Consider the following 13997-nt stretch of genomic DNA (forward strand, 5'->3'; position numbering starts at 1 on the left):
TCTAGTTCAACTAATATTCTTTATTTAAATAATTATTGTTGAATATAGTTTAAATAATCATAGTCGAATAAAAAACACAATTAAGCTTTTACTACTGCAATAAATTAATTGAATAAATAAATTAGGTAACAAATACACAACTCACTTTTTTCAAGAGACTTTACTTCAAATTCGCGAACAGATACATAAACTGAAAGTTTATAAACGTAGTAGTTCCATAAAAATATAATAAACAACATAAGATATGCAAGATAATTTAGAAATTCATTTCTACCAAAGTCATAATTGCACCATTTCATACAATATCTTTTTAATCTCATAATTATTTCTGAAAAAAAACTTTTTTGAAACAAGTTAATTGAATGCAATGTTTAAATAAAATTTGTAATTGATAGTTAAATAAATTTCAAATATTAAAGTGTATAAGATATTAAAGTATTTAAGTAATCTAAAAACTCTGTAAAAGAAGAAATTAAATGTTTTTTTATTTTTAACTTTTAATATTAAATTAAAACTGTAAAAAACATAATTTTAAACGATGTAACAAATTTAATTCTTTTTATTAACGGATTCGTACCTCATTTTAATTTAAGGTTTTGTAAATTTTCTAAATAAAATCTAAAACAAGTTGAAAAAACTTTAAAACTTTTGATAGCTTTATGTGTATACAGCTTGGTTTTGTGTACTCAAAATATGGTATTTTTGTTGCAATGCGTTTAGTGCTCTTTTTTAAATATTCACTGAAATAAAAATATTTTTGAATACTATGTGTCGGTTAGAACGTTTCAAACATAATTTAGTTAAAACAAAAAACATTTATGTCTAAAAAATTTGAAAGTCTTGTTTGAATTGAATTTCAAGCGTATAAAAGGACTTTGCAAATTGATAAAATGAAGATAAACGAAAAAAATGTTACTAAAACTTCAGATAATTTAAATGAGTAATTTGTTTCTAGACTTTTTTTCAATAAGTACTACAATCAAATGGTTTAGAAAAAGGGCATATTTTTCACAACTACGTTTTAAAAGTCATGAAAACTCAAAACAACTTTTAAGAAAAACTGAAGACACTTTAAGATTGTAGGAACGGCAACTAAGATTAAATAAAAACATTTACAAAGCTTTTATTAAATTTAAAATTTTCTGATTCATTTAATAAGTTTAATAAAAATTTTATAAAAGAGTAAGCTGCTTTAAAAAATGTGATTTTGCTTAATTTTTTTCAAAGTATAAGAGTTATCCAGAAAAAAACGAAAATATGAAATATTTTTTTAAAGAAATTTATAAATTAATAACATTTTTTTATCGAAAAAGAACACTTAAATCTAAAGTTTATTTTGGTATTTATTCAAAGCTTTATTTTGTAAAAATTCGCAGAAAATTTATTAAAAGTTTCTTAAAAAGATTTCAAATAGAACTCATTCCGTCAATGGCACCTTTATGTCTGATAACTACGACAAAAAAATGTAGACTTGCAGTAAGATTAAAAATTTAGTACAAATTAAATGTTATGTAGATAAATAAAGAGACTCAAAATTTAGTTTATACAAGATATGTTTTGTGCTACTCACGTCGGTTGCATAAAGCTATGCATAATATTTCCTAACTATTCTTAAGAATTTATAACAAGAAGTTCTCAAGAAATTCATAAGAAATTATCAAGAACTTAAGACTTCTTGAGAATTTTTAAGTTATTACATGCTATGTTACAACTGATGGTATGAAATTTATCTTGTATAAATTCATTTTGAATGTCTTTTTTTTACTTGTTAGCAGCAAATAACTTTACTTTTTAGCTAATTTAAACATTTAAAATTATTTATAAAACAAAACTGTTTTATTAAAGATGATACAAATAGCTTTTTAGGGTTAAAAAACTACAGTTTATATGTTGTATACTAAACAAAACCGACATCACTTTACAATTGTTTCAAACTTGATGCTTTATGCATCATTAAGTAACTCTCTGAGTAATTGCTTTCTAGTATTCACTAATTGCTCTGATGAGAACTTTGTGCACAATTTTTGAAACAATTGTAAAAAGTTTCGACTTTTTTTTAATAATTTGATATATTTCAATTTACAAACATTTAGTGCACTATATACTAAACTTAAAACTAAACGGCATATTGTCTAAATTACATAATAAAATAATACATTTGTACAATTTTTATGCGTGCCATATTAGTAAAGTTTTAAAAATACAGTTAAAAATAATATTATTTATACAGGAACAAATTTTCAAAAACTTACCAATCAAAGTAAAAATTTCATATGATACAAAAAACTTTCAAGTAAGCTTATAGCAGTAAAACTAAATTCAAAGTTACAGACCATTCACTGTATTTTTACAAGTCAAGTTTTTACATGTAAGTTTACAGCATATAAACTTGTTATGCTTGGCAATTTTTAAAACTATAAGTTATTTTTTTGAATACTATGTAGAAAACACTAGTTTTTGTGTTTTTTACACATGTGTTTATATGAACTTTGTTTGATGTTGGAATTTGGTTAGTTAGCGTATTCTGTACTTTTTGTTCTTCAACATTACAAAATTTTAGTTTTCTGCAGTTTTCAACATAAAGATTTCTATTGAAACTAATCACATTTGAAATACAATGCTAGATAGGTGCAATATTGTTATATTATAGAATATTTCACTAAAACAAATAAAAATGACAATATAAATTCAAAAAATTCATCTAAAAATCAAATAAATATTAAAACTTTAGAGTTTTTTACAATATATTAATATATACACTACGCTAACACATATCTTTGTACTAAAGTTTTTAGAAAAAAATTGTTGTCCTAATTTTATTAAAATACTGATACTTGACTAAAAAAATTTTATATGACGTTTTTTATATGATACAAAAAAAAACTTACGGTCGTCTAGCTTAGCATTTTCTGTAAAAAAATACAAACATTTATCTAGTAACCTCAAACAGAACACAGGTGTAGTTAAACATGTTTTATATTATGATAGTTTAACTCTAATAGAAAAAACTATATAGCCCTACAAATCTATTTTAGTTTTTAGTGATGATAAAAAAGTATATATTAAACAAGCTCTTCTTATGTGTTTAGATACAACAATTGAACAATTGAAAATAAATATACATTATATTTTTATATTTTTTATCATTTTTGCTTTATATATTTAAAAATCAACTCAAAAGAATTGTGTATACACATTACTACAATAAAATGTAAAATTTCTTTAATTTTAGACTGTTTGTTTGTAAATAAAAACTACAGCATGCTCTAAGTTTATTTTTTAACTTATTTTTAAATTCAACTACTAAAAATTCCAAACTTGTGTTAGTCAGCAATGTCTATTAAAAATTAGCATTAAAATTCGACTGTTTATTTTTTAATGTCTAACCTTTTGAAACAAAAAACCAACAACTAAACTTTATTAAAGAACAAAATTGTTTTAAAATACTCAACTACTAGAGAATGAAAAAAAAAATCGTAATAGAAAACATAGTTTAACAACAAGTATCTCAATCAATCTAATAAAGCAATTTTTTACCATTAATGCTGCTGTTATCTATGCTTTAAATGAAAACTTTTATAACGTAACCTTTAACCTTCCTTTCAACTCAACTAAAGAGATTTTTTTTCAATCTGTAATTGTTTCTTTATTTTTTTGTAATAATGGTTTACAACTTTCTTCTCTCTCATTTGGATTTTTCTTTCACTTCAAACTCACTTGCTAAAATAAATTTGTTTAGGCCTTAAAAGAATATAAATAATCAAAATGTATGCTTTAAATAAAAAAATTATAGTTCAACCAAAATTTGAATACTAACTTTCTACTAGATTTAGGTTTTAACTTTACGTAAAAAAATGTAAATCCTAACTAATCAAACAAATAGACCTCTTTAGTAAAAATATAATTAAAACCTTTCCAATATGCATCTTTTCATTCTTAAATTAAATTTATTTAATAAAGTACATGTGTAAATTAAACAGTTTTTTACAAAACTTTATTTTACAGTGATTGTTTTTTATTAAAGGCTGGGAGACTAACTTATTATTGAATTACTTTAAAATATTAATATTATAGTAATTTTCAAATACCTATGTATAAATTTATTTTTAGTATGCTATTGTAGTTTAACTAATCTAAAACATCAATATGCGTCTTGATAGCTTCTCTTAGTGTACTCGAAAGTACAACATTTAGGCTTACGGATAGAACTTGTACTTTAAAAAGGCAAAGTAAAGTTTTTCAAAGTATCAAAATTTGTTTTAGCATGTATAATATACGTAACAAACTATTTAAATGACGAATACATATCTTATGAAAATGACTAAACGTGTTTACGCTTTACTAGATATTACCAAATTATAATAAGTAAATTTTACAAGATTTTTATCAATAACATAATTCAGCACATAACTTCATAGAATTATAAACAATAAAAACTTGGCTTATAATTCTAATCATTATTTTTACTCCTTATTTTTTGTTCATAAATGTTTTAGGGTCATAAAATACAGATCTCACTATACTTTAAATAAATTTAATACATTTTTAAACTCTTTCAACTAAATTCAAGATAAGTTATTAAACTCCAACTCAATCTTTAAACCTGTACATTGTATAATTATTAGTAAATATAAAATAGATAACAACTTAATCATGAGAATCTAAAAAATATAACACTTTTGGCTAAATGGTTTTTAGGTATTAATTACTGGATTACTAAACAGAATACATTTTTAATTGAAGCAACAGAAAACAGAAGCACTTTATTAAGTAAATTTCACATGAGTACGAAACAAAATAGAATAGTAATACTTGTAAAACATAAAGAACAACTTTGTTTTTATTGTATGTATAGAAGAGTATACTAGAGTAACATAATACGGCCACAAGGATTGGTAAGGATAAAAATATAAAAGCATTTGCAACAAACACGTAAACTACTTGATGAAGTAAAATTATAAAAAGAAATATCATATTCAGCAAAAACAAATGGTATCATTATTTTGTTACTGTTTGGTTTAAAAAAAAAAGAGCTTCTTTTATTTAAACTTAATCATTGTGGAAATTAGAAAAAACTTTGTTTAAAAAACAAGTAGCCAAAACAACTAAATATTTTTGTACTTATTACTGTTTTCCAATAGCTTCATTCTTTCTTTTTTCTTCTCCATTTTTCACCATACCAGGAACTTTCTTGCTTGGATCCTTGTTTTTCAGTTGATCAGACTCCTTTTTTGAGCGCCCTAGCAAAAAAAATAAGTAAGTTGATTGGGATAAAAACTATTTGTTTTCATTGCCATAAAATATGAGAAGTTGTTTTGTGTCCTGAAATTTCAAGTAAAATAAAACATGTACTTTGTAGGGCAAATTGCATTTGCTTTATTTGCATAGCTTTCATTCACCAAGAGTTCTTAATTACTATTTTTTTTTACATAAAAAGTTTAGTTTTTATTTTATTTTTACATCAAATTAGCCTAGAAATACAAAAATCGACAATATTTTAAAAATAAAAATGAAATTTTCTAAATACGAAGTATAAATTGCAACGATACAAAGGTTTGTGGAACACTAAATACATGTTATATTTATACTTCAACTACATGTAAAGCAAAAATATATAAAAAAAACTTTTATGTACATAAGTATATATTTTTCAGTTTTTGTATTGTCATACAGAAAGTAATTAAAGCTTACTTTTTTTACATCAATATCTTACAATCAAACACTAAGGATATAGATTTTTGTATATTTTTCTCATTGATTCTAAATAATCAAATAACACACTACACAAACACACTTTTTTTTCTAGAAAAAAATAAAACTTTGTCAGAAAATTATAATTTTTTAACTCCTTGCAACACATATTTCTTGAAACCTAGAGAATTTTTATTAAAAAAGAAGAAAAATAATAATTTTCAGTCAATTTTTTTAAATCTAAAAAAATCAATGCATTTCTCCATATGATGCATAAACTCTTTGCTTAATTAACTATACCCTAAAAACTAATCAAATATTTTAAGCTTTATGTACAGTATTAAATAGTATATAATTTGAGCTCTAAAACAGGAGTTAATTCTGCTATAAGAAATGTTTGACCTACCCCTATATCTTTAACAAATAATTCTTCCACTAAAAACTCTTAACTAACACAAAAATTACAATTTTTAATTAAAATTTACAAGTGGTCTTAGATTATAAAGGTTAGTTTCTAAACTTTTATTTAAAGTGTTTTAATATAAGAAAATCTGTAAGCTTTGATCATTTTATTTTTAAAAATATCTCTTTTAAAGTACAAAAACAGTATCAAACTCAACAAAGCTAAGTCTTACTCAGTCTACTTTAACATTTTAAAACAAAATGGTTGGCAAATTGCAGCTATAAAGAGATTTTTTTGAATTTTAAATGGGTTCAGCCCACGAAAGGTAAAACCAAAAAAAGAAATTTCTTTAAACTTTCACTCTATATTATGTGGTTTGTGATGAAATGCAAAAAAAGGATCTGTTACAATTTAGTGGAAATTTAAAATTTAAAACTGGATATTCTGGGGTTTGTATTAAGATTAAATACTATTTCTAAAAACAAAATTACTTAAATAACAGGCAACAGTTAAATCAGCATAAAAAACATTCCATAATTTAAAATCTGAAATTTATGAGCCTTTTTTAAATTATCATTATTTTTCATAGATTATTGGGCAATTTCAATCGATAAGTAACACTTAAAATAACTAACTGGTAAATGAAATTTAATATTATACATGTTTAAAGCACTAAGGTTGCTTATTATTACTTTTACTAAGGGTGTATGAAGTCCATATTTTTTTTACAATATTCAACATATCAGTTTTTATATGAAAGCTTATAGTATAAACTATAAGTCAGTTTGTATAAAGTGTAAAAATTTTTATTTGATTGATATAATAATTTAAAAAAAGTTTCTGAAAAAAAAAACAAATGGACCACATTTTTACCAATATTTTTTTTGGAAACTTTAAATTTTTTAATATTCTATCTTCTTTTTAGTTTTTTGAGCTAAAGACCTTTAGTATAAGAAATTGTGAAATCTTTATGAACTTTTTTTTCAATTGAAAAGTTAAAACTTTATATTCATAAAAAGAAGACATTTTCATGTTTTCATTATTGTATATAACATTAAATAACTTTTTTTTCATTCTTATAAGGGTGTTGTAACTTTTAGAAATTGTACAATTTTTTTAGCTTTTAATTTCAAATTCAAAATAACAATAAAATATTTATACAAGCACTACTGTTTACACTGTGAAACAAACTAAGAATACCTTTTTAAATAAATATTTTCATAAAAGTTCAATTTATAATGGTTTTCAAAAGATTTTTTATAGCTAACTAGCCCATAGCAGGCCAGAGGTTTCTGTTAATAGGCCAAATAAAGCCGTAAGCTAACTGTGTGTTAACAATCCTTAAACTAACATATATGAATTTGTTTACAAAATAAGTTTTGATACTTAAAAGGTTTTTAATAAAAATTGTAAATGCCTAGTATTTGTTTATTGAACAACAAAAATAAAATTGCTCAAAATAGTTGGTCCTAGGACCTGGTGCACAAAAAAACCTTTCGGTTATTGAGTTGCACACCACTTGGATACCTTTTAACATCTTGTCCAGGACTAGTATTTTTTTTAGTATTATATCCAATTATACCTTACAAAACTAAAAAACATCTTACCTTTTCCACCATGACCAGTCAACTTGTCTTGTTCATAGTTGTAATGTTCATACTTGTCCTGCTCAATCGGCTCACCGGCATTTTTAGACGACATAATTTAGCTTTTAGAATAAAACTGTAAAAGAATAACTGTTCACACTTATTGTTTTTATTAAAAAGGAAATTATCAACTATATTAGATTAGTGTTCCAGGGTAAGATTTTTTTGGATATGTGATTTATTTTTATTAAACTTTCAAACTCTCATATTGATACGTTCACTTGAAGCTGATCATGTAAGCTAACACTGCAGGGTACTGGTTTGGACACCAACTAGGATTGGTAAACAAATTTTTTGTTTTTTTTTCTTACAATCCCTCCAGTATTGTGAGAGTTGACTATTGCTTGATATAATATAAACTTTGTTCATTATATACCCAGTAGACTTAATTTGTGTATCAGAAGGTTGCCTAGTAACTCATTTAAACTTACTGTTGAACTTAACTTAATACAACTCATATTTACAAAAACTTTTCTGCAAGTACTTTTGGCTGTAGCCACTTATAGCCTTTACTTGATCTTACTAAGTCATTTTGATCAACTTTATGTTTTTAATTTACTTTCAAATGTACAACTTAACTATTCAATGTAAGGTTAGGAAACACTTCTTTTTTACTAAAATACCATTAAATGTAACTACTTAATACCTTTACTATTTAGCTTATGTCTGATAAAATACTTTTTAAACACTATTTATTACTTAGTTAAAAACTATGAGATTAATTTAAATGTAGCTACTTAATAACTTTACTATTTAAATTAAGTATTATGAATTACTTTACAACATTATTATTACTTATGCAGTAAATATGAGATTGATTTAAATGTAGCTACTTAATAACTTTGCTATTTAATTTAACTATTATAATTTACTTTACAACACTATTTATAATTAAGTTAGTGACTATGAGATTGATTCAAAAGTAAGTACTTAATAACCTTACTATTCAACTTACATTTTATGAAGAAATTGAACACTAATTATTACTTAATAAACACTATGAGATAAATTTAAATGTAGCTACTTAATAATTTTAGAATTTAAATTAAGTATTATGAATAACTTTACAACACTATTTATTACTTAGTTGAAAATTATGAGTTTGACCAAAATATAATTACTTAATAACTTTACTTCTTAACTTAGTCTTATATATAATTTAAAAAACTTTATTTATTACTTTGTTAACAAATATTGATTGCTTGTCAGCTAAAATATTTAAATACACCAACAAAAGAAAACAATCAAGAATAAAATCAAAAGACATACAAATAATAACTTTATAGTTTCCAAAAATTTTCTAAATTATAACCTTAAAAATAAGAGAAGTTATCACAACTTGCCGAGTAAACTAAATACAAGTTTATATTATAATTTTTGTAACTTATTTAATTGTGATGTATCTATTTAAAATATGAGTTTTAAAATAAGCAGAATAAGTATGATGCTCATTATCGGTGGTGGATGTTTGACTAACAAATTACAATTTTATTTTAACTAACAAAGTATACCAACTCAAAAATATTATTTACAAAAACTAATGTTTATTAAACCTGAAAATACCAAGATAATAGTTTTAATTATGCAAAAACTTAAAGCTAGAACACTTGAAAACATAAATTATATACAAATTGTTTCTTTTTATACAAATTTTTATATCAAAAAAACAAACAAGAAGATTATTTTTACAGCTTTGTGCTAATACTTGTTTCAATACTCTTAAAAAATATAACCATTAATTTGAAAAAAAACTTTATAAGAAACAAATTAATAAACAAAATTTGTGTTATTGTTTTATTTTGTATTTTTTGCACAAAAACTAAAATAAATAAAAAGACTATGTAAAAAAAAATTCTCACAAATGTTTTTCTTGATATTAAAAACGTAAACAAGACAAATGTTATTTGTTATATTTATCCATAAATATATCCATTATACAAGGAGGCCACTGATTTTTTAAAAACTTCTTCTGGGTTTTTAAAAGTTAAACTCATAAGGGGGTCAAAGATTTTTGTTAAAAAAGTTAAAACTAGCTCTTATTTACAAGTTTAGAGTATATACCATAAAATACTTTATATAGAACAAAAAAAAACTTTTAGGTTATAACCAGTTATGAAAAAAATCTGATACAACCATATAAAACAAAAAAATATAAAGGTAATTTACTTCATACAAGTTTTTAAAATAATTAACAACAAAGATTAAAGCAGGTAGGCCAACTGTTTTTGATAAATTTCTTCAAGGTTTTTTAAAAGTACATGTTTTGGGTTTATCTTTTATTTAAAACTAAGTTTTAACTATAAAACTGTGTTAAATAGTACAACAACATTGAAATGATACTGTGAAGCTACTTTAAATGTTTTTTTAAATAAAAAAATTTGATGATAAAAAACAATTATATCTATATGATAGATTTTTTGTTTTAAAACAAAATTTCATAACTTAAGTCCATAAGGAGGTAGGCCATGTTTCTTACAAATTGGTCTTACTTTATAGAGTTTTCACTGAGCTTCGAACTGCTTTTAACTATTTTGAAAAATTCAAATTATTTTTTAAGATATGATCGGTCAAAGTTGGGCCACATAATAGGTTCCCTATGGGAAAGGAAAAAAAACAATTTCATTTAAAAACTATCTCCTCTAACATTTTTCAAGCAATCTTCTTCAAACTTTCACAGTCTAATCTTTATATAGTAACAAAAAACATTACTTTGGACTTAAAAATTTTTTAGTAAAAATACCATTTTATTTTGAAAAAAGACAAGATTTATATTAAATTCTAAAATCGGACACAGTCAATTGTTTTTACTTTGATTTTATTCCCTGCATCAATAGTCACAAAAAATCAACAATTTCATCTGGATTTACTTTTACATACAAAAATATTATTATAATGTAAAAAATCTGCTAGCTTTTAAAAATTTGGTTTTATTCACAGTTTTGAATTACTACATCACAATATATATTTTTCAAGTAGCATGAATGTGTTTTATTTCTGTTAGTTTAAAGTTCACTGAAGAAGAACTGTTGTCCGAAATTGTTTTGAACTAAAGTATGCAATAAACTTGTAGATTTTTTAAACCATCGTTTGATTTTTTGTAACTATTTTGAAAAAAAAACTTTTTTTTTTAATTTTTGTCATATTTTTTTTTTTTATTAAAAAAATTAACTGGCTAGTAGTTTGTACTTTAAGCTTTCATATAAAAGCCAAAGTTAATTTTTGTAAAAAAATGTGCTGATGAGTGTGGAAATTGTTAAAACCTTTGGAATTTTATTAGGTTAAGGACAAAATATACATAATGTATTTTTCGCAAAGTAAAATAAAAACTCTAAATGACTTTACGAATCAAACTTATTTAACAAAACTTTGAAATATATTTTTAAGCCATAAAAAACACAGTATGTAAAACTATATTTTAAATTACTTTGTTCTGATGGTTGCTTAAATTTTTCTAGGAAAATTAAAATTTAATCTAAACAAAAACTTTTTAATAGCTATGTGTCATCTGTCATAACTTTTGTTATGGACAGAAAACTTCAAGTATGTTTTAAAGTTTTAAATGTTTTCAAAACAGTTTTTTATTCAGTTACATACCAGTGTCTGCCCTCTTCAACAATAAAGTTATGCAAAAATCAAGGCAAGTTTTATCATAAGTAATTTTGCCAGCCCTTTCAATGACTAAAACTTTATTATCCAAAATAAACAAAACTACATTTCAAAATAAAAAAACCATTGGTTATATTGTTATTTAGCAAATAAGGTTAATAAACTAATTAGTGCAATAAAATTCTTGAATCCTTTTGCAAGACAATGGAACTAAAAAAAACACCAACATTCCAATTGTGATCACTGCCACTAATGTGAACCAACAAAATAAAATCATCTTTACAGTTATAAAGAACATAGAGTTCTAAAAATTAGTTTTAATAAATTGGCGCTATTCAAAACAACAGTGAACAAAACTTTTGATAATATAGATGTTATAATAAAAGAAAGTAGTATAAACATATATTCCATCATACTTTAGTACATAACAACAATAAAACTGATTTATTTTAATATAAAAACAACACAAATGGAACTTTGAGTGGGTTAAAATATAAAAACGAAAAGCATCATTAAGACATTATAATTAGATTTTCATTAATTTAATACATTTACCATAAAAAACTAACTAACTGATTAGCTTTGACATTTTTGAAACTTTTCAAATCTTAACACTTTTATTTATCAGTTAATTAGTAAAATTGTTTTGATTTTTATTTTAGTATTAAAATATATTAGTAAACTTTACATATGGAAACTAATAAATGGTATTTCACTATATAAAAAAGCAGAAATAACAGTATTTATTGTTGCTTAAGGCAAAAGCTTTGCAGCAGAATTCAAAGATTGCAGTTTTTGATGAATGTGGCACTTTTCAACAACAACACTCAGTGGTTTATCACATGATAAACCATAAAAATTTGTCAAAACTGCTTTAAAATGTTTCTGAATATGCCTCAAAGACTTTACATAATATAGGTATATTTTAATTCAAATTGTAAAACTTATTTGGTAATTAAAAAAAATTAAACAAGATAATATATGAAATGTTGTAACCCAATGTGCAAGTTAAATTTATAAATTAAGATAAATAATAATAATAAATTACTTAGTATAGTATTAAAACAAGTTTAAGCAAATTTTGTTTTACAAGATCATAAAATCATCATTATGACTTTGATCTTCATCGCAAACTTATATGCAAGAAGTTATTTTACTGTTAACAGAAAACTTAAAGGTTGAAATACTTTTTAATTAAGTATATTTTGTCTTTTTCTATTAGAAATGTTTATTTGTTTATTGAACGAAAAAAAAAGCGCTCAACAAAAACCATTTGGTTGTCGAGTCTTACACCACGGATTGGATACAGTTTAACGTCATGTCCAGGATAAAAAGCTAAATAAAGATAAAATGATAGTTCTTAATCTTGACATTAAAACGATATATCAAGATACTAAATCTTGAAAAGTAGTGTTTCTCCAATAGTATTTTCTGTGTAATCTAGTGTTCACAGATTTTAAAAAACATAAAAGACCAACGTTGTGCTTACTAAACAGTATTTAAGTAAGAAATAGATACATTTAATTTTATTAAACTAGAACAGGTGTAGGCAGCAGATCTGTCAGAATGCTGATATTTTCTGTACCAACTGATAACCGAAGTGTATAAACTTTTGTTTTATTTTCATTATTATTTTTTTACTCGAGTAACTAAACCGATTTGTTTTAACAAGTATGGTCGACAAGCTTTTGGTGGTCGCTGGCTAAAATACTCGCGGGCCGAAGTTGTAGTTTTGTCTCAACTCTTCATAATAGATCCGAAATATCTAGTGTAATTTTCTAATTTCCCGTAAAACGTACATAAGACCTTTTTTCACTCCATCCTATGTATCTAGTGTGAGTTTTAAAAAATTAAGTTTTCCGGAACATCTGGTTGTACATTAAATAAGTTTTTTTCGCGGGACAATATTTCAAGCTTGCGGACATGTTTTATCTTTCGCGCACCGCAGTTTTACCTTTAATGGCTGAATCCCATTTAAATTAAAACGTGGTAACAAGCCGATAGATTTTACCGATAGGTTATAAATACATTTTTACAACTGAACAAAAACTCTTTTAAACAAAAATACAAATCATCTGTAAAGAATTTAAAAAGCAAAAGGTTTTCAATAGTTTAATGCTATAATAAAAGTATATATTTGTCTTAAACCGAAGTGTATTAAGTATTAAAGTGTTTGTATTTATCAAATAGATATAGGAGTGGTTCGGCTAAATTGTTGAGCTTTTGTTTAATTATGATGTGTTATAAAAAAAAACTAATCTTTAATTAAGCTCATAGTGAAACCCACAAATCTTCCTTTAATTACAATATACATTTTTTAAGTATTGTTAGCAATGCACAGTACATTTGCTAATTATTTAATGTTTTACCTTTAAATATGTAAATGCTCTTTTTTTTAGGAAAGAAAAATAAGTTACTCAGTAGGTTTTATTAATAGCCTTTGTAGTTTATGAACAGAATAAGTAACTAAAAGTATCGGTAAATTGTTTATACTTTTAAAAGGTTTTGAGCAGCTTATTTAAAATGTTGTTTTTTTAACTTTTAGTCCACCAAAAGCAAAGACTTTATTGAGCTTTGTGTAAGCTAAAAATAAGTTTGAAATTATTTGAAAGTCATTGTATTAATAAATTCTAAGTTTTGATTTTATTTTT

The 13997-nt window shown here is 23.7% G+C and overlaps 1 long non-coding RNA gene across 1 annotated transcript; it reads right to left on the reverse strand.

Annotated features, from left to right (window-relative positions):
• Positions 1–4748: 4748 nt before the first annotated feature.
• LOC145844244 (uncharacterized) lies at positions 4749–7831 on the reverse strand. The gene is made up of 2 exons (XR_014370277.1): positions 7702–7831; positions 4749–5240 (listed from the first exon to the last, which is right to left on the reverse strand). It is a non-coding gene; the product is annotated as an uncharacterized LOC145844244 (long non-coding RNA).
• Between the last annotated feature and the right edge of the window lie 6166 nt (positions 7832–13997).

Source organism: Thalia democratica, chromosome 9, assembly GCF_965202585.1.
Source record: "Thalia democratica chromosome 9, ktThaDemo2.hap1.1, whole genome shotgun sequence".
In the NCBI taxonomy this organism is placed as follows: domain Eukaryota; kingdom Metazoa; phylum Chordata; class Thaliacea; order Salpida; family Salpidae; genus Thalia; species Thalia democratica.